We start from the raw sequence: 27,342 nt of genomic DNA, 5'->3' as shown, positions 1-27,342 counted from the left end.
AGCATTGGGGAATTTGTCATGTCATGTAATAATAATCATCAGTTTACACGTATGTCTCTGCCACTAAACTATGAACTCCCTGAGGGCAGTTACCATACTGTATTTGATTTTTTAATGCTTAAAACCTAACACATAGCACCTGGCTTATAATAGATGCTTGATACACCATTAGGAATTAAAAAATAAACAAATACCCCTAAACCCCATTTATATTTTTGCATCATGGGAAGAAGCCAGAGGACTGTAGTGTAGTAGAGCTTTGAGGTGAGGGCCCCCAGAGTTGAGACCCTGAGACCTGAAGACAATTGTATGTTCACATCATAATTTTGCATAGAATTCATCCTCCCCTAAAAAATACCTTCCATGACAACCTGAATCCACAGCAACTCAAGACAGTGTTCTTGTTTTTACAAGTGTTGCTATGCTGGACACTGTGTCACAGAGGTTTGGAATTTACTCATCTAATTAATAAAGATATTTTGAGCTTCAACTGTGCCAGGCCCTGTGGATATTTAAACATGAAGACAACATGACTTATTTTCCTCAAAGAGCATGTAATGTGGTGGGGAGTTGGTAACGGAATTTGGTTTTGATTTGATGCTATTGTTGATGTTGAGACTTCTGCAAGCCAAAGGTTCTTTTGGGGAGGGCTCACTCACCGGGAACTCAGCTGACCAATGTTAATTCTGCTCCAAAAATTGTTTAAAATTTTTTTCCCATAAGAAAAAAAATGCATAAAGCTCAGCCAAGAGAATAAATGTGGAAGAACTCCTTATTGTGGGAACAAAACATATTTTAAAACAAATGATACGTTAACAAATAAATAAGAAGATACAGGATACAGACACTCATAAGTCAGGAAATTCAAGCTGTGTTTGTGACGTACCTCAGGCACAAGGATGGAGCCGACTTTTCTCCCTAGAGGCACGGTCTGTCCCTAAAATCCTTAAGAATCATGGTGCAAATTCTGTTTGTGGGATACAATGTCCTTGGGTGAGATGTTTAGTAAGGAAATGAAAGATGGCCCTGCTGTCCCCTAGGTCAAGGCGTGGAACTGATGCTGGGAAAGATTCCAATATATAGACAACCTCTATAAATGGACCTCTGTCGGTGGATCACAGGAATTTAGAGTGGATATCACAAGACAGAATTTGACCTAGAGGTCTTGGGAGGAGAGCAGAGAAACATGCCTAAAACTCTCCTTTGAAGAACATTCACTGAGTCAACTGTCCAAATCTAAAATAGCCACCCACTTCTGCATTTCTTCTGAAAGTTAAACTTCTGAGATCTAGAAACATATTTAAAGGGAAGCTGAGCATAGTTATTTGCTTTTATTTTTTTGAGATAGAGCCTCACTCTGTCGCCCCAGCTAGAGTGCAGTGGCAACATAATAGCTCACAGCAACCTCAAACTCCTGGGCTCAAGCGATCCTCCTGCCTCACCTTCCCAAGTAGCTGGGACTATAGGTGTGTGCCACCATGCCTGGCTAATTTTTCTATTTTTTGTAGAGACGGGGTCTTGCTATTGCTCAGGCTGGTCTCAAACTCCCGAGCTCCAGTGATCCTCCTGCCTCGGCCTTCCAGAGTGCTAGGATTACAGATGTGAGCCACCGCGCACAGTCTAGTTATTTGCTTTTTAATAATAATAATATGGTAAATTATTGGCTCCAATTCTTTCCCTTCCCTCTGTCCATACCCTCTGCTGTCTATATTAGCACTTTCCTGACCTAGACTTGAGACTTGGCCAATGGAAAGTAGGTAGAAGTGATGGGATGGCAGATTTGAGCCTAGGTCTCATGCTGCTTGCCTCTCTTGCATCTCTGCCATTACCACAAGAAGACCTTATCCTGGGTAGCTGTCACTTCCTAGCAACAAGAACATGCATGCAGCAGACGTAAACCCCAAATCAATGAAGGCCCAAGCCCAGCCGTATCTTCAACTTGAAGCAGAGCCACCAAGCTGTTGCCAGCCTAGATTAGCAGAACCACAGCCAACCTTCAGATACACAAGCAAGCATTAATGATTGTTGTTTAAGTCACTAAGTTAGGTTGTAAGCAATAACTGACTGATATAAATGATAACAGTAGTTCAACTTGCCTATAACTTGACCAGGGTCACTCAGCTAGTGATCAATGCAGATGGAATTCGAATCTGGCTTTAAATTCTGTGCTCTGAATCACCTCCTTATATGACCTTGAGAAATGAACCTAATTAATACTTTGGTGAGTTCTTTCTAGGCAGAGGTTTTTATCCTGGAATGAAGAGAAGATGAGAGAACACATAAATTTATTTCACATGGATTATAGGAAAGAGGAGATCTACAATCATACAAGAATAATTCACTTATAAGAAAATTCAGTCAGGGCCTCCGGATCCCACAGAGAGGGGACAAATATTAAAAATAGAAAATTAAAGAAAACAGGATTCAAAATTTAAAAATGGCAGGTCATAAAAAATAGGATGAGTGAAAACTATCTGGCACTACTGCTATCACACTAGCACTGGGTGGCACCTACTAGCTTTGGGATCTTTTCCACGTCTCAGTTTTTCATCCGTGAAATAGGGATGGTGAAAGTAACTACTTCATCGGGTTGCTGAGAGGATTAAATGAGTGGATATGTGTCAAGTGCTTAGAAGAACGCCTGACACATTGCAAGCAGCGGGTACACGTTAGCTAAGTGGTGCCTCTAGAACAGTGCACCATACTTGACATCCATCTGGTATTTTTGATTTTTAAATTCTTGTGATAGTTTTGTACTGTGTCAGTTTCTCAGTGTTCCTTTCCCTGTCATCTAGGTTAGGACTGCCACATGAGGAATTTGCGTGAGATTGGGAAGGTGACAGTGCAGCAGCAGCTGTTATTCTCTGGAGGTCAGTGTCAGGTACACAAAGCCCTGCGGTCTGCACTCCTAAATGACCTGCAGGCCCTCCCGATGGCACAGGGCAGCAGCGGGGCCGCATCTCCTCCACCCCTCCCGGACCTCCTCCTGTAGCTGCTCTGGTCCTGGCCAGGTGCGTGTGTAGCTCCGTGATGACGGGCCCCAGTTTGCAGGCCACCTGTGTGGTTGAGATTGAGATGGTGGGAGACAGATATGGCTTGTAGTTTGTCCTTATGGATTCCTGTTTGTCTTCAGAAATTTTCGTTATCCTTTTTCTTCCCAACTTCCTGTCCAGCCTTCCTTCCAGACCTCCAGGCCTGTTGACCTACAGCAACTTCAAGATTGACCCTCCAAATGCAGAGGTAACAGCCTTGCACAGACGTCCTCACCAGCTCCCACCGTGCCTCAAGGTCTAATCCCTACTGCAAACCTGCATTTTCTATGTCACTCATCTGGCGGATGCCTCCCTGATGGAACCGTGGCTGACACACCCCCTCCCCCTCGGCCTTAGGAGTTGGACATAAGAATCAATGAAGCCTCAGGGTTCTTTTTAAAAATTTTGCATTTACCATAACTCTAAGCATGGTGGGTCCCAACTCCCCCCGCCCCGCTTTCGTTTTCCCAGAACTTCTCTGTGGGAGGACTTTCAGCAACAGGCAATGTGTTTTGACTGCTGAAATCCTCACAGAAAAAATATCCAATTTCTAGCTTCAGTGTACCGACGGGTGGGGTTGACCACAGATTTGTCATTGGATTTTAAAGTCAAAGCAGTAGAATTTCCCTAAAAATAAAAGGAAAAAAAAATTCTATTTACCTCAGTATTGCTATTTTCACAATCTCCCAGAACGAGTTGTACAGAGTAATACAAATGCTATGAAGGTGGCTCCAAATGAAATACGGAATTCATAATAAGAGGATGTTGTTACTCAAAAGAAGCGAGCCAGCATGCTTCGGGATGGTGCTGCAGCAACGAAAACAAGCTCAATGTTCGTGTCAGATAAACAATCGTAGTCACAGCCCTGGAAGTTTAGGAAGTGACTCATCTTCAGGAATGGGCACTGAGCGAAGGCAAATGTTTACCTCAGCCCTTTCGTGGTTGACACAAACATTCTTTTTTTCCACTTGGGACTTGGCCACTTGGAGATGCTGTTATAGCCACGTGCACCGACATTCTGGCTTCCACTACAAAGACATTCACCTCTCCTGCCCCGTGATGCCTCCTGCTCTCTGCCCTCAGCCTCCCGCAGTCCTTAGGGGTGGCCATTCTCTAAATTCAATGGATTTCCTGATAGGTGGGGAGATGAACTTCAGAAAGCTTCCCCTTGCAAGAGGGGCCCATTGTTAGGAACTTTTGGTCTGAGAAGCTATGGCTGAGTCCAGGGGGCAACAGAGAATAGACCAGTCCCAAACTCAGCCAACCACCAAAAGAAGAAACGGACTGAAAGGGAGTTCAGAGACCCTGGGGGAGGCAGGGGCAGAGCCAAGGTCTGCGGGAGGAAGTGATGGCTGGGGTTAGGGCCACAGGAAGGCCAGGGGTGGAGGCAGGGAGGAGGATTCAGGCAGGAGAAGTGTGGGCTGGAACTGCAGCGGATCAGAGGGTGCATCACCAGCAGGGCTCTGGCTGGCTGCACGACTGTCCTTTCCCCTCCAACTGAGTGTGCTTCATTACCAGGCCCAGGAGTTTCTACCGCCGTGGCCATGGAAAGATAACCACTCAGGAAGCAGTGTGGCCATGGGGAGGTGTCATCCAGAGAAATGTGTGTCCTTGCACCAGGCCACATGCTTACAGTGGCATTATTTATCACAGCTCCAAACGTGAAACTAACCAATCTACCTCAACTATAGAACACATCAAGAAATGGTGATATATTTATAAGCAAACTGTGGCCAGTTTATACAGTGGAATACTGTGTCAGTTTTCTAGGGCTGACGTAACAAGTTAAAAATAACAGAAATTTATTATTTCACAATTCAGAAGGCTAGAAGTCCAAGATCAAGGTGTCAGCAGGGTTGGTTTCTTCTGGAGTATCTGAGGGAGGATTTGTTCTATGACTGCCCCCGAGCTCCTGGTGGTTGCCAGCAATCCTCGGCATTCCTCGGTTTGTAGCTGCTGTCATTCCAGCTTCTGCCTCCGTCTTCACATGGCGTTCTCCCTGCTTTCCTCTGTGTCTTCACACGGCCATTTTATAAAGACACCAGTCGTTGGATTTAGGGCCTACCCTAATCCAGTATGACCTCATTTTAATTTAACTCATTATATATGCAAAGGTCCTGTTTCCAAATAAGGTCACATTCTGAGGTTCTGGATGGACATGAATTTGGACACTATTGAACTCAGTACAAATACCACACAACAGTGAAAACAAATGAACTACAGTTACATGCAACAACATGGATGAAACTCACAAACATAATATTTAGTAAAAGAAGTTAGGCACAAAAGAGTATGTACAAAACTGATATTACATTATAAAGTTCAAAGTCAGGAAAAGCTGAACTACTGTGTTAAGGATGCATATTTTGGTAATATATGTGATATGTATCATATTATAATGAAAAGCAAGTAACTGCTTCCCATGAAAGTCAGGATATCGTTTACCTTTTGGAGAAAGAGGGAAAGGTTTCTGGGATGTGGGAATGTTCTCTTTTTGGATATGGCTGGAGTTATAAGAGTGCTCATTTTTGATATCCCATGAAGCTGTTTTACTTTCTGTATGCATGCTGTTTTCCACACTAGAACAAGGTGGTGTCAGGGGACCTGCAGTTGCAGGTTCTGCCACCAGCTATTGGCTCTGTGGGTCAGTTGCCTCTCCGGACCTCAGTTTCCACATCTGTAAAATGAGGAGGCTGGAAACAACGCCTTCCAGGGCCCCTCCCGGGATTACCATTCTGGGTTTATAACTCATTTGATTCTCCAGGCATTTCTGTGAAGGAAGAGGACTCCCAACTCTATGTTCACAAAGAAGGAAGCCTTGAGAGAGGCTCTGTGGCATCATGGTTAGACTTTGAAACCAGAAGAACTTGGATTTGAGACTTATTAATAGCTCTGCCCTTTCTTTTCAAAAATTCTGGACAGATGACTAGCATTCTGGGCTGTGTTTTCTTAGGTACAGAATGGGCATAATGAAAGAACCTTCCTTACAGGATTGATGAGAAGACAAAAGGGGTGATGCCTGGCCCAGCACCTGATATCCAGTCTGCCATTGGCTCCCAGCATCCTACTAGCCTGACAAAAGCCAAACAAGTGGGATGAATTCAACCAATTGTTCTCGAATACCTACTGTGTAGCCAAGGGTTTTCACAGAATAAAATCTCCTTTAATCTTCACCTCAATTCTGTGGAATCTCTTATCCTTCTGAGTTTTTGTAGATGTTACCATTTGGGCTAAGAGGGAGGGAGTAAGTCCTGTGATCAAAGCAGTTCTTTGGAAAGATTCCTCTGGCAGCTGTGGGGACAGATTAGAGGGAAGAGAGAAAGAGTGACAGTGGGGAGACCTGCCAGTGGGATGGTCCAGGCATGACACAGGGAGGCCCCATGCAGGGGTCATGAGTCAAGGTCACATTGGTCTCACTCACTGCAGAGGTCAAGTCTCCTTAAATGTTGGCTGAGCAGATGGATGACTGACTGATGTCTTTGACAGAGACGCTATGGATGGAAGTTTCGAGGGGGAGGAGCCACTGATGACAAAGGGGTTTCCAGATCAGTCTGTCACAGGGGGAGCAATTCAAGAGGGGGTGTGGTTTGGAGGGTGGTGGGATTGGGTAGACAGACTCATCCTGGACGTGCTGCTGGAAGTGAGGCGTCAGTGGGACACCACTTGGATAGTCTGGCAGGTTGGAGCAAGTGTGGGCTCAGGCCAGGTCTGGGCTAAGCATGGAGAACTTGAAATCGAGTCCTCTGCTTCTTGGCCCAGGGTGGGTCTCATTTCACTCTCTCCTTACTGGAATCTTTCCTGGTAGTGGGGGTAACTTGGGAGTACAGAGTCAACCCTTCTTTACCCTTATTTCTAACTGGACTTGCACTTCTCACCAATGGGCCATTGTGGTTCTTGGTCAGCGATACATCTGATCCACAACTGCTCTGGAACTAGCTTTATGAGTAGGTCTCATCTAAATGGCAGAGCCCCAAATGCCTCAGTGTCTGAAATCCCACCACAAGTGTTAATTATATCCTTTAGATCCAGCATTCCTCTCCCATGGCCTTTTAAAAAATGCACATCCCAGAGAGGATAAACAACATAATTCTCCAACAATCTAGTAGGAGTAACATCTTAGATGTTTCCTTCTGTGGCAGAAGGGCAGGACAGAGGAAAACACTGGGCATCTGAGCAGTAGAGGGTGGTGGGCAGTGAAAGGAACCAATAAACCGTGTCCTAAAAGGGCAGGCTTGGGGCAGAGAGAGTAAGTTTCATGCACTTAACATCTTGACAATTTTCTTACTCAACATACACCTCCTACCACTTTTCACATATAGAAAGTCCTCACTTAATGTTGATAGGTTCTTGGAAACTGTGACTTTAAGCAAAACAACATACAATGAAACCAATTTTACCACAGGCTGATATAAACAAGAGTTAAGTTCCTACAGCATATTTCTGGTCACAAAAACATCACTAAACTTCTAAATAAAGACCAAAAACACTTCTAATATTAAACACTGAAATAAATGTGAGCTATACACACATTTAAGAAAGACTAATAACAAGTAAGGTAGTTATTTACCCAATGTTGAGGGAATCAGTGAGTGAGGGGAGTCTTAGTGGTGGTAGGTTAAATCAGGGCAGAAATGTTTGCAAAGCAAAAATTGTCAGGAGCACCTCCCACCACAGGAAATTCAAAAGCAAACAATGATCAGTGCGGTGGGCTGTGAGTGCTTTCGTACAGCATCGTTCATTGCTATTCATTGGTATGATTATCATAGACTTTACGAATTTTTGCTTTATAATCACGTGTATTCATTCATTCATTCATTTTCCAACCTGCCTATTCCAGTTTAGGGTCATGGGTGGCCGGAGCCCATCCTGGCAGCTCAGGTGCAAGGCGGGAATCAGCCCCGGACAGGAGGCCTTTCCCTGGCAGGTTCTCACACACACCCACACTCACTCACACTAGAACTGCGTAGACAGGCCAGTTCACCTAATGTGCACATCTGTGGGATCTGGGAGGATGCCCACGAGGACACGGGGAGAGCATGCAAACTCCACACGACAGAGTGGCCCTAGCTGGGAATTGATTTTTTTTCCTCATCAACATTATAATGAAACGATGGTTATTCGAAGGCCTGCTGTACTTACTGGACTGGAAGAAAAGGCCTACTATATGCCAAGCATTGGGAGGCTGTTTAGGAACATGAATTCACACAAACGTGAGAGCAACCGATCTCACGGATGGGAAAACTGCATCTCAGAGGGGCCACTCGCTCATCCAACCAGTGGGGGCGGCAGAGCGTGGTGGTGAAGTGCTCAGCTGTGGTGGGTCCAAATCCCTTCTTACCAGCTAGGTCACCTCCTTCTGCCGCTGTTTCCTCCTCATCCTCTTAGAGTTGGGGTGACAAGTAAATGGGAAGATGTGTATGCATATGCAGGCATCAATGCTCTGTAAACCTTAGCTGTGCTCTTACCCGCTCGAGGCAGAGGACAGGCCCTATGGATACAGAGACAACAGCAACGAGATGTCTCCCCCTGCCACCCCCCCAAAAAGACAACAGGGTGTCCCACATGAGCCCGAACTGGGATTTGGAGTCTGGCTGTTTGTGGAACTGGTAGCTTATGATTTTTGTGGGTATCTGTCCTTGATTCAACAAGCATGAAAGCTTTTATTCTTTGGCTGAAGAAGGAGAGATGAGTTTCTTGGGAAGGGTTGGGAGGGCAGTTGGGGATGAGCTAGAGAGAAGCCGGGTAATGTGAGTTGTGAGGCCTGGACTGGAGCCAGCCCCACGCTGCCTGTACCACTTGCCCTTCGAGGGAGAGACGTGTAGGTCAGAGCATCTTGCTTCCTCCTCTGTGTCCCCTTGGGCCAGCACCCTGGAGGCAGAAAACAGTGTTTAGAGCCGAGATACTTACTTCCAGACGACTGACTGACTCTCCCTGCCCCCAGCTCCACCCCTGCGTGAAAGGACAGGCCAGATGGCACATTCAATAGTGAGCTCGTCAGCCTCCAAACAACCATCCCATTGATCAAGGAGGCTGATTGCCTGCCAAACACCGGGAAGGCTTCAGTGCACATTCTGGTCAATCCTGGCTGGATTCTGGGCCAGCTGTTCTTGCTTGGTCCTTCCCTCTCTGTTTATTTGGTTCTATAAATATGGAGGGTATCCAGTCAAAACCCGGGTACCCACACCTGGATGGGTTATCGGCTGGGCTGGCTGAAGGGGTCCACTTTAAAGATCGTCCTTCATGGCCAGAAGGAAACTGAATAAGTTGAGGTCTAGCCCTGATGGAGGCTCTGGGACAGAAGACAGGGCTCACGTGGTTGGCCGCACCCCTGTGCAGTCTGCACACTTCCTAGGCGTGTCGTTCTACTTGATGTCCAGAAATTTGTAAAGCACTTTTTCAGGACTGTGTTCAGATACTTTGGGGGCTCTGTGGGAAGTGGCTTCGGTGTGCGCTCTTGGGCTACAGCTGTGGGTAGTGCTGACACTTCTCCTGACGACACGGCCCCTTACTTCTTGGTCTGGAGAGAGCTCCTTTGCCCAGCCCTGGCAGGGTGTGTTTTTCCATCCTCCTTGGTGTGAAGTTCTGGGGTTAGTTCTGTGTCACTTTGGATCTTGGTGAAACATCGTGCAAAGGGAAGATTAATGGAAAAACTTTCCTCCCAACTGCCAGGAAAATATTTTCCCCTTTTCGGTATGAAAACAAAGAGGAGTGTTAGCACAGTGGTCCAAGGAGAAGGGGAAGTTAATGTCGCCTGTGTTCGCTCAGGCCTCTGCTCCGCACTTTTTACTGGGCCCCTCTCCTAGGAAGGTCTTCATTTTTTTCTCTAAGGGTCTCTATTTGACCTAAAATGGATAAAATCTGGCAGCAACTGACCTCTGCCAAGTGCCCATTCTGTGCAGGGTCTGAGCAGGCTGTGGTCTTGGCACAGGCCCATCCGACCTGAAGGACAGCCCTGCAGCGAGGATTCAACTGACCCCACTTTACCTATAAGGAAATTGAGGCTCAGAACGTTAATTCGTTTCCTCAAGGTCACACAGCAACTAACCGATGGAGCTAGAATTCAGACCCAGGCCTGTTTGCCGTGGGTTCTTTCTATAATGCCACACGATGCCAGTTCCTGGCATAGTGCCTGGCTCAACACAAAGCTCGGCATGAATGATTGAGTGAAGGAAGCAGCCAACGAATGGAGGCCCTGCCAGGCTGGCATCTCTATCAACTTTATTTTAACATCCTTACTTTTCAGAGGTCTTCTACTTACAAGGCCTCCGTGTCCTCACTGGCAGAACTGGCATGAAAATGCTGGCCCCTGCCTGTGATTTCGGTAGGTTGAGAGGGAACAAGGAGGGCTTACAGGCTAGGATACTGAAACCACTTAGCTGTGTGACCGCATGGGTGACACCTAATATCTCTGAACCTGCACAACAGGCAGGAGTAGGCCCTTCACCTTGGTATTTTTGTAAAGATTAAATGAATGGGTAAATGAATGTCTATATTGAATGATGAAATGTAAAAATTAGATACCAGGAGTATTTTGTAAAGCCCTTGGTACATGGTAGTACTTATTAACTGCTTTGTTATGGTTTATCTTAAAAACATTAATTCAGGGAGCCTCATGCCTGGGGAGAGGAGGCATCCAGTGTATAGACATTTCGCTTGGAGGTGCGTTTGTCTGGGAATTGGTCCACAGCATTCATTTGATTCTCAAAAAGGGTTCATGACCCAAAAATGTTTAAGAACCGCTGCAGTTGAATTTGATTTTAAAAGGCACTGAGCTAAGAATACATTAAGTGTCCACATGTTCTTGGAATCATGCCAGGGGCTACTGAAACAAACAAACTTCAGGAATCTTTGCCTTTTCACAATTTAAATATGGTCAGACACGTAAGTGGATGCACTGACAGATTATGCCGCATGACAGGAGAGAATGGGATGGCTGAGTTAGGGACACATGTGGATAAATATCAGAAATGATGGGGGGATGCAGAAAAAATTGTTAAATATTCACTTACAGTGTTAAACCAGTAGATACTTTTTGATTTTATTTCAACTTTTCTTCCAAGAGTGTATCTAATAGACAGCTATTATTGGGCACTTACTATGTACCTGGTGGTGCGTTGTTTGTTCTAAATGCTTGATCCCGTTTAATTCTTATGACCGCGCTATGGAGTAGATAGCCCTTGGGTATCCACAGGGGATTGGTTCCAGGACCTTCGAAGATGCCCAAATTCCTTATACAAAATGGCTTAGTATTTGCATATAACCGATGCACATCCTCCTGCACACTTTAAATCATCTCTAGATTACTTAAAACATCTAATACAATGCCTGTACATCACTTCATTTACATGGATTCAATGGACAATTCAGCACGTGGAAAATTCAAGGTTCGCTTTTGGAACTTTGTGGAATTTTTTTCTCCTAATGTTTTTGATCTATAGTTGCTTGAATCCATGGATGCGAAACCCATGGATGCGAAACCCATGGACATGGAGGGCCGACTGTGTTACCTCTACTTACCAGGAAGCTGTGATTCAGAGAGGCTAGATGACTTGTCCAAGGTTACACAGCTAGTAAATGGTAATTCTCAAAATCATGAGTTGCCCTGGGACTTAATCTTTGAAAATGTCCTTATTCTTTTGTCATTCAACCCAGAGTAGTGAGTGCATCAGCTAAGATGCTTTTGGCTAAAAGTAAGAGAAATCCTAAGGTTGAGCTGTGTCATAACAATAGGGAATTTTATTGCCACATAACAGAGAGCAGAGGTTCAGTGAACTTCAGGTAGGACGTGCCAGGGCTCTGCTCCACCTCTGTGTGACTCTCTTTGTCCTGCCCCACCCCTGGTGCTGGCATAGACCTCAGGGGTGAGCAAGGTGTCTGAGGCAGACCTAGCAATGTCTAGAGGAAGACTGGGGGATGGTCTCTTTTTGTGTCTCCTTAGGAATAAGGAGATAGTTTCCAGAAGGCTCAGGAACATTCCCCTCATGTCCCATTGGCCAGAACGTAGACACATTTCTTTTCTGAGCCAATAACAGCTGCCAAGCGGCATGTGCCATGGTGTGAACGTGTTCCCCAAAGAGTGTGAGTTGGAGACTTAATCCCCAATGCAACAGTGTTGGGAGGTGGGGCCTAATGAGCGGTGATTAGGCCATGAGAGTGGAGAGAGTGGGTTAACGCAGTTATCACAAGAGTGGGTTCACTATAAAAGGGGAAGTTTGGCCTCTTTTTCCTCTTTTTCTCTCTCCATCTCTTTCTCTCTCCCTCTCTTTCTCTCTCTTGGTCTCTCTTTGCCCTTTTGCCATTTGATGTTTTCCACCATGTTATGATGCACCAAGAAGGCCCTTGCCAGATGTCTGACCCTCGATCTGGGACTTCCAAGCCTCCAGAACTATGAGAAACAAAATTCTGTTCACTATAAATTACCGAGTCTGTGGAGTTCTGTTAAAACAGCACAGAACAGACTGACTGGCATGGGATTGCCATGATGGGTTTACTAACCATGTGGGGGTGGCATGCATGTTGGGGAGTCAACTCTACAAAGTCGTATCTTCAAAACAAGAAATCTGGGAGGGGGCTGGGCTAGCTCCTTGGCCTTTCCTGAACTGTACCCCAGTTTCTTCATTTTTATGAAAACTGTAATAGCACCTGCCTCACAGGCTGTCCTAAGGATTGAATGAGATGGAGTTTGTCTAGATGACACTTGTGGTTCTTTTGGTAAATCACCCAAACATGACCACAGGGAAACTGGAGGGTTTGCTAGACAGTTGAAGGAGATCCCTTGTCTTCTCCCTGAGCTACGGTGGGCATGTGACCCAGGATAAGCCAGTTAGACCATTTTTATGGAAATCTGAATGTTCAGTAGAGACAAAAACACTTGAAATGGCTGGGGCTGATTCATCCTGAGGGAGGCAGACTTAAGGGACCATCCCTGTTCCTTCTCTGAGACTCCTGGTGCTACCATGCTACCATGGGTCCTGTCCCTCTCAGTTCTGTGAATTTCCCAGTGTTTTTTTTTTTTTTTGTCTTAGGTTGGATTCCCTAGAAACAGAGCCTAAGGGGGGATTATTGCCATATTGAAGCTCTCAGGAGAAATCTTAAGGAAGTGAGGGAAGCAGGACAGGGCAGAGGAGAGAGCCTGAGAGGCTGGAAGTGTGAATTGCATCTCAGAGTAAGTTCTGCCTTCAGGCAAGATGGTTGGCCTTCTAAAACTCTCATATCTGTCCAATGGGAGGTGGAGGTGAGTGGACATCTGTGGCAGAGGGCAATTTTCTGCAGAAGGGAACAACTATGTGCTGTTTGTGACCAAGACTCACAGTGGCTGGCAGGTGAGTTCGCCACAGGTAAGGTCTGGGTGGAGCACCAGTAGCATCTATTGCAATTCCCAACGTCTCCTTGTTCTGCTTAAATTACCCAGAGTTAGTTTCTGCTGATTGTGACCAAAGTGCCCTGACTAATGTGTTCTAAAAAGTGCTGGTGATTATTATTATTAGCCACTACCCCAAAATCTGCTGAAGAGGTATGAGGCTTCTAAAGAGTGAGGGATGCAAAGCCTGCTATAAATCCTATGTAATCAATCCAACATCAGACTACGCTTTTTAAAAGAGAAAAATTACAGAGGAAGTATGAAATCCCTGGAGTTGGTTTCTCAAATTCCACTGATTTTTAATTAGGAAGGAAAATAGAACTGAGAAAGGAAGCTGAGGAAGTTTTGGCTGTGAAACAACTCTCAATAAATAATTTTTGCCGCGTCCCATAAATAATTTAATTAAATGATAGAATCTACTCTTTTAAGTGGAGAGTTGATCTGTTTGAATTCTCAGATAGAGAAGGACAAGACCACATGTCCAAGGAAGGACAGGAGTTGAAATATAAATATTATTTTATTTGATGCATCAAGTACATCATCTGTTCTGCAAATAGGTTATTTGTAATTCCCAAAAGTTCCCTTATCAGATAGTATTTTTTTCATGCTGTCTGTGTAAGTGTACCCTCCTGTTTCATTCGAAAACACCCCACATGCCAGGCTCTCTGCTAAGCAAATTTGAAGATACATAATTGAATCGCTGTGACTCAGCCTTTGATGAACTTACAGACTAGAAAAGGAAGTGTGAACATAAATATACGTATCTCATAGAACGCAACACATGTACTACTTAACAGGGGTACAGACAAAAAGCCTACAGAGGTTCAGAGGCAATTTGGAAGACTTCCAGGGAGGGGCTCACGAAGGCACCAAGTGGTGGCTGCATAGTACCGTGCCTTGACAAATAGGTAGGCATTAGGCCTCCAGCGGAGGGCCACTCGTGGCAGAGAGCACAGCATCAGCGAGACATCGAGGCAGGAAATTGTGAACGTGTGCTGTTTTGTGCTGCTGTAACAGAATGCTGCAGACTGGGTAATTTATAGTGAACAGAAGTTTGTTTCTCACAGTTCTGGAGGCTGGGAAGTCCCAGATCGAGGGGCAGACATCTGGCAAGGGCCTTCTCGCTGCATCGTAACACGGTGGAAACCATCAAACAGATCAGCTCTCCACTTAAAAGAGTAGATTCTATGTTTAATTAAATTATTTATCGGAGGGGGCAAAAGGTATTTATTGAGAGGAGTTGTTTCACAGCCCAAACTTCCTCAGTTTCCTTTCTCAGTTGTTTTCCTTTCTAATTAAAAATCAGTGGAATTTTGAGAAACCAACTCCAGGGGTTTCATACTTCCTCTTTAATTTTTCTCTTAAAAAGAGTAGTCTGATGTTGGATTGATTACATAGGATTTATAGCAGGCTCTGCATCTCTCACTTTTTGGAAGCCACATACCTTCTCAGCAGATTTTGGGGGTAGTGGCTAATAATGACCGAGTGGCTTGGCTCGGCGAGCAGCCCTCCGAATGTGGAGAGGGCACTCCTGAGACACCAGGAGATGGGACCTTGCTCACCCACTGCTTGTCTGGCCGGGAGACACCCACTTGCCTGCTGTCCCTCGCGGTGGACGACAAGCAGAGGTCAGGCAGGGAAGGACCCGGGAGTGTAAGATCTAGGGCAGAGAGAGGGTAGAAGAGTCTTCAGGGTCTTTCCTGAGGAGTAATGAATTTGGCCTGTGAGCCAGGGGCAAAGACAAGGGTGCTGTTAACAGATGATGCGGCCCAGGCAGAGCTGGGAGCTAGGGAAGGAGCCGGGGACTGGAAGCCAGGGCACAACTGGTGTCCTGATGAACTCTCCCTGGGCCGTCTATGGGAGAGCATCCCCCAGGTGCCTGCTACAGAATGGATGTTAATCTATTAAAGGTGGTGGGATCTCTGTGGTATCGAGACCCCTCAGAGCAGTTCCGTCCTCGGCCAACCCAGCTGACCAGCCCAGCCTTAGCTGTGTGTCTAGGGGGTATCCCAGGGGCCTTTCTGTGTTCAGTTGCTCAAACTGCAAACTTTACTGTCTGAGAGAACTGGAGCAGCTATTAACATACGGCCTCTCTGTATCTCGGTTTCTCACCTGTAACACAGAGTTAGTAACAGGATCTATTTCATAGAATTGTTGCACAGCTGAGATGAGTTAATACACAGATGACGCATAGCACCCCGAATGGCGATCTCTCTAGTTATATATCAGCTGCAGACTCGAGAGGGGCAACTGCAAGCCAGATGGTCAAGAGCAGGGAGTGGGAGGATCAGACACGTCTCCCAGGAACGGGGCATCCTGGGGACCGCTGGAAACAGCCAGTGCCCCAGGCCAGCTGCACGCCTGGTGCTGGGGAGCAGGGACCCTTCCCAGGCAGGGACCTGAGGCCACAGCACTGGCGGCACATTGGAAGTCCTATCTCCAGTCCAGGGACGGCATAAATACGTGCCCAGGGAAGGAGAAGAAATGCTGGTGTCCTGACTCCCCTTCTCAATACCGTCACATCCAGGGAGCTGTTCCCCAAAGTACCAGCTCCTCTTCAACCATGTGAGAAAATGGAGTGGTTTTCTTGAAAGCTTTTCTTGGAGAGGAAAATCTCTTTAGAGGAGAGATGATGAAACAGTAGACGTGGAAGCGTCTGAAGTGGAAAGGCTGTGGGCAGTGAGGGATCAGGTTTCCAGACGGAATCCTGGGGGCTGCTGGGCCCCCCAGCGAGGTCGAATGTGCTGTCAGAGGGGGTTTGTCTGTCCGAGCTGCCGCAGAGGGGCAGGCACTGGAGTCACTAATGGAAAGAGCGGGGAACAGGAAGGGGGCACCAATGGTGCTTGAAGCTGACTGTCTCATTGACCACGGTTCACAGCATTGCACGCAGCCCCGGGCCTCGTACCACAGGGCTTCAGAAATACACGAGCTGAGCCGGACACTGACCCACTTTTTATGGTCTGTTCTCCTTCTGAGATATTTGCCTGCTCTTGAGCTGACATTTTCCTTTCCAGAGCCCTCCAGGTAATGGTGCATAAGGCACAAATGCTCACTAAACAAAAGGCATCTTCACTCTCTGCCCGTCTTTACTCTCTGTTATGATAAGGAATTGGGACTTGAATTTTACTTCTCTCTTCTCTGGTCCCACTCCATCCTCTCAGAGGAGAGGCACAGTACCGGGGAGGCCATCCCTTCAGGTGTAGAAAGGTCTGCTTTGTACCAGGTGTCCTGGCGTGGTTATTAACTGGGGCCCCGCCCTGTTTCACTCTCACAGGTGTCCTAGTTTGCACCATAAATCACATGATCACCTGTCTCAGTTTGGCTTCCCTCAGAAGCAGACACTGAGACAAGGATTCAAGTGCAATTACAGTCGTGTGCCACATAGCAATGTCTTGGTCCACAACGAGCGGATATGCGATGGTGGTCCCATGAGATTATAATGGAGCCAAAAAATTCCTATTGCCTGGTGCTATTGCAGCGTAGTGCAGTGCATTACTCATGTGTTTGTGGTGACGCTGGTGTAAGCAAACCTACTGCACTGCCAGTTGTATAAAAGTCTGGCACATACAATTATCTACAGTACATAACACTTGGTAATGATAATAAATTACTGTGTTACTGGTTTATACTATACTATACTTTTTATTGTTATCTTAGGGTATAACCCACCTACCTATAAGAAAAAAGCTAACTGTACAACAGCCTCAGGCAGGTCCTTCAGAGGTCTTGCAGAAGAAGGCACTGCTCGCACAGGAGATGACAGCTGCATGGGAGTTATTGCCCCTGGAGACCTCCCACTGGGACAAGACGTGGAGTGGAAGGCAGTGATATTGATGACCCTGACCCTGTGTAGGCCTAGGCTTATGTGTGGGTCTTAGTGTTTTAACAAAAAGTTTAAAAAGTAAAACACAATACAAAATTTAAAAATAGAAAAAAGCTTATAGAATAAGGATACAAAGAAAGATAGTATTTTTGTACAGTTTTATATTATGTTTGTGTTTTAAGCTAAGTATTGCTACAAAAGTGTCAGCAAGTTTAAAAAAATAGAAAGTTTATAAAGTAGAAAAGTTATAGCAAGCTAAGGTTAATTTATTATTGAAGAAAGAAAAATATTTTTAAATAGGTTTAGTGTAATCTAAGTGTACAGTGTTTACAAAGTCTACAGTAGTGTACAGTAATGTCCTAGACCTTCACATTCACTCACCACTCACTGACTCACCTGAGCAACGTCCGGTCCCGCAAGCTCCACTCATGATAAGTGCCCTACACAGGTGTACCATTTTTTTAATCTTTTATACTGTATTTTTACTGTACCCTTTCTATGATTAAATATATTTAGATACACAAATACTTACCGCTGTGTTACAGTTGCCTACAGTGTTCAGTACAGTAACATGCTGTGCAGGTTTGCAGCCCAGGAGCGACAGGCTGTGCCATACAGCCTAGCTGTGTAGCAGGCTACACCGTCTGGGTTTGTGCAAGCACACGCTGTGGTGTTCACACTACGTCAAAAGCACCTAACGATGCATTTCTCAGAACATATCCCTGTCATTAAGTGAATCATGACTGCAGTTTATTTGGGAAGCACGGTGAACACTCTGCTAGGAAACTAGAGAAGTAAAACACGGAAAGCAGCACAGCTAACAGAGTGTGCTATTAAACCAGTCACCCGAGGGGACAGCTGAAGCTTACTCTAGGGGGAAACCTCTGGGAAACGGTGCAAAATGCATGCTTACAGTGGTCTCACTCCAGGGGCAGGGCAAGGGAGCTGGGGTATTCATACACCAACTCGTGACTCAAAGAGCTGTTCCTGAGGTCTAATTCCCTCCCACTCCTGGCCTGCCGTGTGAGCAGAGTAGCCTTTTGTGGTTCTGAGAAAAAAATCTCTCGGGCACAGAGAGGCACGTTCCACACTGGAAAGTCAGCGGGGGTCCACCAGAAAGTCTGAGAAATGTCGGTGGGTACTAACGGCATCTACTGCATCACTGCATCTTTAACTACCCCGCTTGCCATCATTTGGCTGGCGTTCTGCCATCTCCAAGTTCACCAATAACTTCCTGCTCTGCAAATTCAACAAATTTTCTCTTCAATTTTCTCAATGGTGTATCTGGGTTTTTTCACTGCTATTCAACCTGTCCCTCTTCAAACTCTTTGCCTACCTGGCTTTTGTGACCCTGCTTTTTCCTAATTCCTTGATGCTTCTATTGTCTTTAACTAATTGTGAGCATGTATCAGAGGCTCTCGTTTTGTTTTTTTTTTTCCCTTGATAATTTTCTATATCCATGACTTCACTGGTTATCTCCATGTGGATGGCTCCCAAGTTAATAATATTTCTTAAATTCATAAACTTCTTTAATCTGGACAGAAGCGCTTTCTCATTGAGTCTAGTGCTCTTTTCACTATGGGTGCATCAGCCATAGTTTCTCTCTGGAGACCCACTTCCTCATCTTGGTTTCCTGCTCAGTGTCTTCATTGGTATGTTCTGCTATAGTCTCAAATTCAGTGTGTTCAAAGCTTGATATTCAACTTTGAGGACTGAGGTATGCCAGTCCTCAGATCTAGAAACGTTTGTTTCTTTATTGTCCCCCAAAGAAGTCTTTTGCCTCTTGCCTTCCCTTTCAGGCTCATTTAATAGCTTCTGCCTGGGCAGTTTCCCGTCTCCTCTCCACCTGTCCCCACAGTCAAGACTGTGTTTGCAAGCGACGTGATCCCTGCTTGACCACCATCAGGGGAAAGAGAAAATGACTGGCCCACTGCAATAACCTGCAGGGAAGGTGGAGTTCTGCTCAGCTTCTGAGATAACTGGAACCGTGATCTCCAATGTCACCAGCACTCTCTTGCTCCATATTTAATCTTAGCTGCCTTTTCTCAATCCTGTCTCCTCTTAGAGCAGGACCCATGGCCCCCAGCCAATTTTCCTCACATATCATGCAAGCAGGACTGGCTCCTTTCTCTTAGTTTTGTTCTGTTTTGTTTTGCTTTTAAGAATTCCAGTGATCTAGAATTGGGCCCTATACCTACTCCAGTGGGCACGGTGCAGGCTGCTGACATTGGCAGCCTCATCTAGAATTAATCCCATATGATTGGAATGGGAGGGGATGGTTCCCAAAAGAAATGGGGACATGTTTCCAGAAGAATAAAGGAGAAGTGCCGAGCAGATAAGGCAATCTGTATTATTAATACATCATTGTACCTTTTTCCAACATCCTAATTCCTCCATACAGCCTTTTCTGGTACTCTAGCCCTGTGTATTCTCTCCCTTCTCTGAATGGCCATCACATTTCTTGGATGTGATGCTTATTTGTCATTTAGTCACACACTGTCTTACCTTGACTCTTCTGTTTTAAAAGGAATTGCTATTTTAATATTTTATTTATTTTTTTACTCTTTGCCTATTTAGATTGTTTTCTCCTTAGCTTGGCTGTTGTTGGACTGCAGTGCTGTGTCTTAGTTTAATTTTTATCCCACAAGACACCCAAGCATGAAACCTTGCCCAGACTGTCTGTTTGATTTGGTTCCTACTAGGCTACCATCCATGTTGAACACATATCAGCCTGGGAGGTCGGGCAGAGGAAAAGTCCTGTGCTGAGAGGCAGGGGACCTGGCTTCTGATTTTCACATGAGCCGTGGGACATGGGCCAAATCACAGCTCGTTTTATTTTATGGATTTTCCATCTGTGAAATTATGACAATAAAATGTGCCCTAACTCTTAGGGCACAGTTGTGAGAACACGCTGGGAGCAATAAAAAGAAAAGTGCTGTATAAATGCAAGTTATATTTGTTGGCATTGATAATTCAAAGAGAAAACTCAGATGTTACCAATAAGGTATCATGTTCAGGTACAATTCCTGCTATGAAGTTTGCATTTACACAGTCGTTTTCTTCCCTAGATAAAACCACTTAATCTGCTAGAAACATGAGCTAGTGGTTAAGCCAACCATTTAATTAACTTATAAAAGTTTTGTGGAACTTTAAAGGAAATCTAATAGTAAATTGGTTTCCAAAATTTTCTAATAGGAAAACTCATTTCTTTGGTCCCACTTGGCATCAAAGTGCCAAATTGGCAAATTATGACTTTATTGCTAGTGGGTTTTTTTTTTTATACTTTGACAACCGTTTAAATAACTACTTTTGGTACTGAAGTGTTGATGTAATATTCTCTTTCAACATCAACCTTTTCTTTCTCCTATTGCTAAAGAGTCCAGATTTTAATTTTCTTCTTTTAATCAAGCTTAAGAAAACCAGCTGAAATGTACTCACTACTTTGTGTGTACCAGATACTTGCAAGGGATTGGGTCAGTAGGGTCTAAAGAGTCACGAGGGTCCCAAGGAGTATCCAGTCCCATGGGGAAGACAGGTGGTAAACAACCCTTTATAATCATCTATAGTTATGCATGTAACAGTTTTTTAAAACAATCTATGAGTCAGGGTGGGCTAGCTGCTATAACAACCAGCCCCAATTTTTAGTGTCTTAACATAGTTAAAGTTTATTTCTCACTCACACAAAGCCTAATATACTTGTTCCTGGTTGAGTGGCTTTCTTTCAAGTGGTGACACAAGGATATAGGCTCATTCTGTCCTGCGATGTCACCATCTTCAACTTGTGGCCTATAAGGTCACCATGAAAGGGGATGGTAATGTAGACAAGGCACACAGGATACTTAGCCACCTCAACCTGGTGGTGACACACATAACCTCTGCTCATATTCCATCTGTCACACTGGCCCCTCTAGTCACATGGACCACCCTACATGCTGAGCAGCTGCTTCCCAGCCACATTGCACTATACAAAAGGGACACAAAGCTTAGGTAGACCACTAGCTGCCTCTGTCACAAATAGTGCTGTTTTTGCAGGTGACAAAATTGAGGGGTTAGGGAACTTACCCATGGTCACAGAGCTAGTATGTGGAGAAACCAGATTTGAACACTGATCCGAAGCCCATACTCTCATCACTCTCACACTGACTTCCTCGCCATGACCAGGCAACAGGTTCCAGTCATAGTTGGGCTCTATGTACATGGTCTGCACATAGACCCACTTTTCCTGGCTTGGGCCAGTTGGGAAAGCTGGTCTTGCTGCCACCTTAACTTTCTGTCCTGATTTTCCTCGCAGCTCTTGGCTGCGGCTTGAAGTCTTGCTCGTTTGCCACAACTCTTCTTCTCCAGATGCATTCATAGCGCTGGATAAAATCTCCATCTTTGTGACTCAGAAAATGACAAAATAGGATTAGAGCTTTCACAACTGCTGTCTGAAGAAGATAGCAGAAATTTGCCTGTATAACTTCAGACATCTTTGGTTATAAAACAGTTGTTTTAGTTTATAGTTCCATTTCCCTCAAGCTAGTAAATGGTCAGTGTTAAAGAACAGACAGGGCTCTAGGAGTCTGGATGCAGGAGACTACTTCGAGTTTGAGTAATGGAACCAATTTATTTTATGAGCATGAATATACACACGGGGCTCCAATCAGAAGCAACAGGACAAATCTGTATAGCAAACTCTTCACCTTTGAGTTTCGGGTGACCAAAGCAAAGAGCTGCGCTCATGTTTACTCTGTCTTCAGCAGGTGTATTAAACACTAGCCCCTTCCACAAAACCCTGATGATACTGAATTCCAGTCCCTATGGCTGTATACCAAATTATCCCCAAACTTGCTGGCTTAAATGACCATTTATTATGTTCACAGATTTGTGGGCCGGGAATTTAAACTGGGCACAAGAGGGATGGTTTGTATTTGTTTCCCAATTTTGGAGGCCTCATTGGAAGACTCAACAGCTGAAGGTTGGGATCATCTGAAAGCTTATTCACTCACAAGTCTGATGGTTGATAACTACTATTGGTTGGGGGTCTTAGTTCCTTTCACACGGGCCTCTGCGTGTCATCTCTCTATGTGGGTCAGGTGGGCTTCCTCACAAGTATGGGGGCTGGATTCCCAGGCTGAGCATCCTGAGAGAAAGAAGGAGAGAGAGAGAGAGGGAGAGAGAGAAGTAGAAGTTGTATGGTCTTTTTTCACCTATCCTCGGAAGTCATGGGGTATTGCTACTGCCATGTTTTATTCACTGAGGCTGTCACAAAGCTCTGTCCAGGTCCAAGGAGAGGGAAGATAGACTTTGCCTCTTGATGGGGAGTGACAACTTTCTGTGAATGAGTAGGACTTGAAATATTGCTGTGTCTATTTGTATAAAATCTAATCTGCCACACCTTGCTTTTATTCTGATCCTTAAATCTGACTTAAATATTAGTTATTACACATTTGGCATCCATGTGGCAGGTACCTTATATGCATTAAATCTAATCCTGACCTCAACTTGGCAAAGTAGGTCATATTATTCCTTTTATAGATTAGGAAGTGAGGACCAGAGAAGTTAACTCATTTACCTGAAGACACAGAGCTAGCAAATGGTAAAATTAAGTTGTAAGGCCAAGCCTGGCCAACTCCAAATCTCATACTTTTTCTCACAGTTCCTATATGACTCCTAATGGGGATGACTCATTCTTTTAATGAAAGGAAAGTTTGGCAGGGGAAGGCTGGAGTCGTAGAGACGGGGTAAAGGGAAGTTCAGACACTTTCAGTTAATGGTAATTTCCATGAAGATGCTTGTTCTAATAATTTCCACCTTCCAGAATCCACATATCCTTAGATGTGGATCCTTACAGCCCATCAAGTCAAGCTGATGTAATTTAAAACCCGCCTTCGTTTCCAAACAGCTGCAATACATTTACTTTGATTCTCCAGCATGTATAAAGTATTGCTCAAAGACTACAAGACTGTATAATGTTAATGGACAATGAAATCCACCCACCTTCAGGTCGGCCAAGAGGAAACCCTGGCAAGACTTTACTAGCATGACCAAAGAATTCGTCATCCAAATCAAGATGCTTTTAAGGGTGAAAAAAGGTGCTATGAATAATTACGCTTGAGGAGGGATGTGCTGGAAATGTTTTAATTCTGGATCTGGAGAATAGTTACATGGGTGTGTATACATGTAAAAATTCTCGTGCTATACTCTAAAAGGTGTGTACTTTACATATGTAAGTTATACCTCAACCACGATATCAATCTGGTTACAAAATAATGATAATTATGCCAGGACAACAGGTGTAAACAAGTCCTGCCTTGGGCAAATTGGGACGTGTGGTTGCCCTAGCCATGACCACTTCCCGAGCTCCCCTCACTGGGGCTGGACAAGAAGGTATTTATGCTCAGAAATGATTGCTTTTCAAAGTCAAGATCCCATAAAATTGCATCTTGGCTAGGCCAAGATCCCCTTTTCCAGACTTAGAGGTTTGGCTTTTGTGGGACAGAGCGATGGTGAAGGGGGAGGAACTGGTTGTGCACAGAGGTGGGGGTGGGGGTGGGTCAGTGAGGGTGTTATGGTTGAGAGCAGTGGTGGTGGTACCTTCTATGATGGTGGTGATGCTGATGGTGACAGTGATGTGACAGCGGTGCTGGCAACCGTGTGCTGTCTAACAGAGGTGGTAGTGGTGGGATGGTAATATTGGCAGTGGTGGCTGGAGCTGATGTTGGCCATTGGTGGTGGTAGTGAGGTGCAATCAATCAATCCTTTCTCTTCCAGGAGATCCCTGAGATTCTTGCATAAATTGTGCAAAAGTATTCCACAGACCTTTGCATGCCACAAGAGGAGCAGCATCCTTAGTCAAATAAAAGGTATTTTTCTCAGCTGGGCACAGTGGCTCACACCTGTAATCCTAGAACTTTGGAAGGCCCAGGCATTCAAGACTAGCCTGGGCAACACAGTGAGAACCTGTCTCTCCTAAAAGTAAAAATGTTAGTTGGGCTTGGTAGCGTGCACCTGTAATCCCAGCTACTCAGGAAGGTGAGGCAGGAGGATTGCTTGAGCCTGGGAGTTCGAGGTTGCGGTGAGCTATCATCAGGCCATGCACTCCAGACTGGGTGACAGAGTGAGACCCTGTCTCTAAAAAAATAAAATAAATAAAAGAAAGTGTATTTTTCTCCATGATGAGGACATCCCTGGCTTCATAGTAAGGAGTGGCCTTGAAGAACTGCTCAACTCTAACTTGACAGCTTCTTTTGCTGAAGAAGAAGGGAAAAAAAAATCCCTGGTTGCTACCCTACTATCCAAGTTTTAGTTCACCGCAGTAGGCTATATATAGTTTCCATTCCATTTTATGGGTTCAGACGTCCCTTGTCAAGCCTGTACTTGTCTAATAACATCCCGAATGAGTAAACCTCTTCGAGTATTAAAGATAGTGGGCCTGAGCAGGATGCGCCTAACGGATGACTGTGTAATGAAGAGTCTGGTGCTCTGGGGGCAAGAAGTCTCTTCCAGCACCTCTCTGCATCCCCGGACTGAACCTGCTTCCAGCCACTTCTCCTGTATCTCTTGCTGTAGCTCCCGTTCATTGACTGACTACTATGTGCCAGGCACCATGCTAGGTGTTTCACATAAATTATCTCAGTGTAATTCATAGCAATAATGGTGTAAGAAAAGGAATATTATCCCCATCATCAAGATGAAGAGGCCAGAATTCAGAGAGTAGCAGTAACTTTCCTATGATTACACAGCTACCAAGTGTGTAAGCAATAAGTGTGTGTAAGGAAAGGCCCTGCACACACTACTGTGGCTCACCTCATTGTTACAGTTCAGTTGATCACAGAGCGAAACACCCAACGAGGATGCTCCAGCCTAGCCACGGTGCTTGGGGCAGTAATGGCTTTTGTCTGCCCAAAGTCCCAGCGTACTAGCAGGGGCCCCTTGTGAAGGACCAAAGACAGAAAGACAAGGAGCCACCACTGTGAATGTGAGTCTTCAATGTCCTGGAAAAGCCAACACTGAATTTCTGTCCGAAAAATCAAAGAGATATTTCTGTGACTAAAATCAAGTCATTCAGGAATTCCTCCCAGTGAAAAGTTTCTATTCCTTTTAATCCCGGAGTGTACCTCCAGAGTAACATAGAGGAAAGGCTGGTTTGGAAAGAGTCCATGTTTTTCTATGAATTTCTATTTTAAAACAAATATTTAAAGAGCTATTTGCAACACGTTTTGTTAAAAGATCTTCCATCACAACAAAGCCACAGGTATTCCTAGGGCGGGGAGTGGGTGCTGAGGGTGGAGGCGTCTGCCAAGCCTGGTGTTGGACCGAGGTCATCACGCAGCAAGGGCTTCTGGGTGGAGGGAGACGGACAATGGCCAGTTTTGGAAAGCTGGGAAACATGGGGCTGCTCTCCCCACTCCCAGTTTAGCAGCCATTTGGGTTTGGGTCACGGGCCAACACAAGAGAGGGGAGTTGGGAAGGCCATGGCACCTTTGAGGTGAGACCAAATGTTAGACAGCCTGACCTCAAAGGAAGCCTGTTGAAAGTTGCAGATGGCGGTGGGAAACAGCGGGTGAGGGGCAGCAATAGAAGAAAATAGCTCCTGCAGATGCAGCCGCAGGATCTGAGGGCTGTGCTGACAGGACTCCTTCAAGCCCTGTAATCCAGGCTGCCAAGCTGAGAGGAAAATCACAGCCAGAGACCAAGGAGTGGCCTCTAAATGCCACTTGCTTTGTGGTACTATGAGCAAGTTGTAGCTATTTCTACCCTCCGGGCAAATGGCAGGGGAATCTGTAACAAGCCGGCAGGGCTACGTAAAGCCTGCATCTCGGCATTTACTGGTGGAGGCGCTTGCCAAGGGTTTTATGAGGAGGAAAATGGAGAGGGGGAGGTGTGGGGAGGGATTGGCTCTGTACCCCAAGGCCTCTGAGAGCAGACGGGCTGTGAGGGACTCGGCGCCTCTCTGCAGGGCCTCCTTGGGTTTCTCCTGCCTCCAGCGCTTGGTGCCTGTTTCTCCCTCTCCATAGACAGGAAGGGGAGAGTGGGGACAGAGTAGCTCAAGAAAGTCTTGTGGGCCTTGGGGGAATCGGGAAGATCCCAGGAGCCAGAGAGGGGAAGGGGCTGTTTCCATGGTAACACCTCTGTTGTAGCAACAGCAGATGTCTCCCTGCCTTTCTGTTTCCCTGTGGAGCTGTGGTAAGCTTTTCCCAGTGTGCCAGTGGAAACCTGCACTAATGATTTTGCTTTGCCAAAGATTTCACCCCATGGGGCTCTCTTGGGCTGGGAAGGAGAGGGCAGGTTAGACCTGACTTGATAATAGGCACCTTAGGTGCCAGAATGAAGGTAACCAATAATATGGCAGAGGAAGATAGGGAGTAGGTTTCACCACCACCCTAAAAAAAGAGATGAGGAGACTTATATCCTTAGGTCATTTTACTGCCACCTTTTCATACTCTACTACTGTGGTCCCCAAAGCCAGGCTCTGGTCTGTGGCCTGTTAGGAACTGAGCCGCACAGCAGGAGGTGAGTGATGGGCAAGTGAGCGAAGCTTCATCTATATTTACAGCTGCTCCCCATAGCTCACATCACCACCTGAGCTCCGCCTCCAGCCCCCGACTCCCACTCTGGTCTGTGGAAAAATTGTCTTCCATGAAACCAGTCCCTGGTGCCAGAAAGGTTGGGGACCGCTGCTGTACTACACATTCTGGCAGAAAAGTACTCAACCCTGTTGAGTCTTCATCCATGCATGAGTCCTGGAATTATTCTTTCATTTATTGATTCATTCAACAATTATTGATGGATTACCGGGGAGCTTGCTAGACGCTAGGGATACTGTTAATCATTAAAACCAAAATTGGTTGGATATATTATTATCCTCATTCTATAGATAGGGAAACTGAGGAACAGAGAGGTGTTACGGCAGTGAATGTGGTAGGTCTGTTCCCTGTTCCTGGGAGCTTATATTTTGGCAGTGGAGATGGACATCAAATGAATGATCACATAATTATTTAATTATCATTGTGATGAATGTTATAAAGGAAATGGGAGTTTGCCATAGTCTGGAGACAATATGTAAAAACAGACTGGGAAATGATAAGAACAAGAGCAGACAAGTTTTCTGAGGAGTTTTGTTGTGAAGGACCTAGAGACGAGGC

The sequence above is a fragment of the Lemur catta genome, chromosome 1 (genome assembly GCF_020740605.2).
Source record: "Lemur catta isolate mLemCat1 chromosome 1, mLemCat1.pri, whole genome shotgun sequence".
NCBI classification, from domain to species: domain Eukaryota; kingdom Metazoa; phylum Chordata; class Mammalia; order Primates; family Lemuridae; genus Lemur; species Lemur catta.
Note: the sequence above shows the minus strand (reverse complement) of the source record.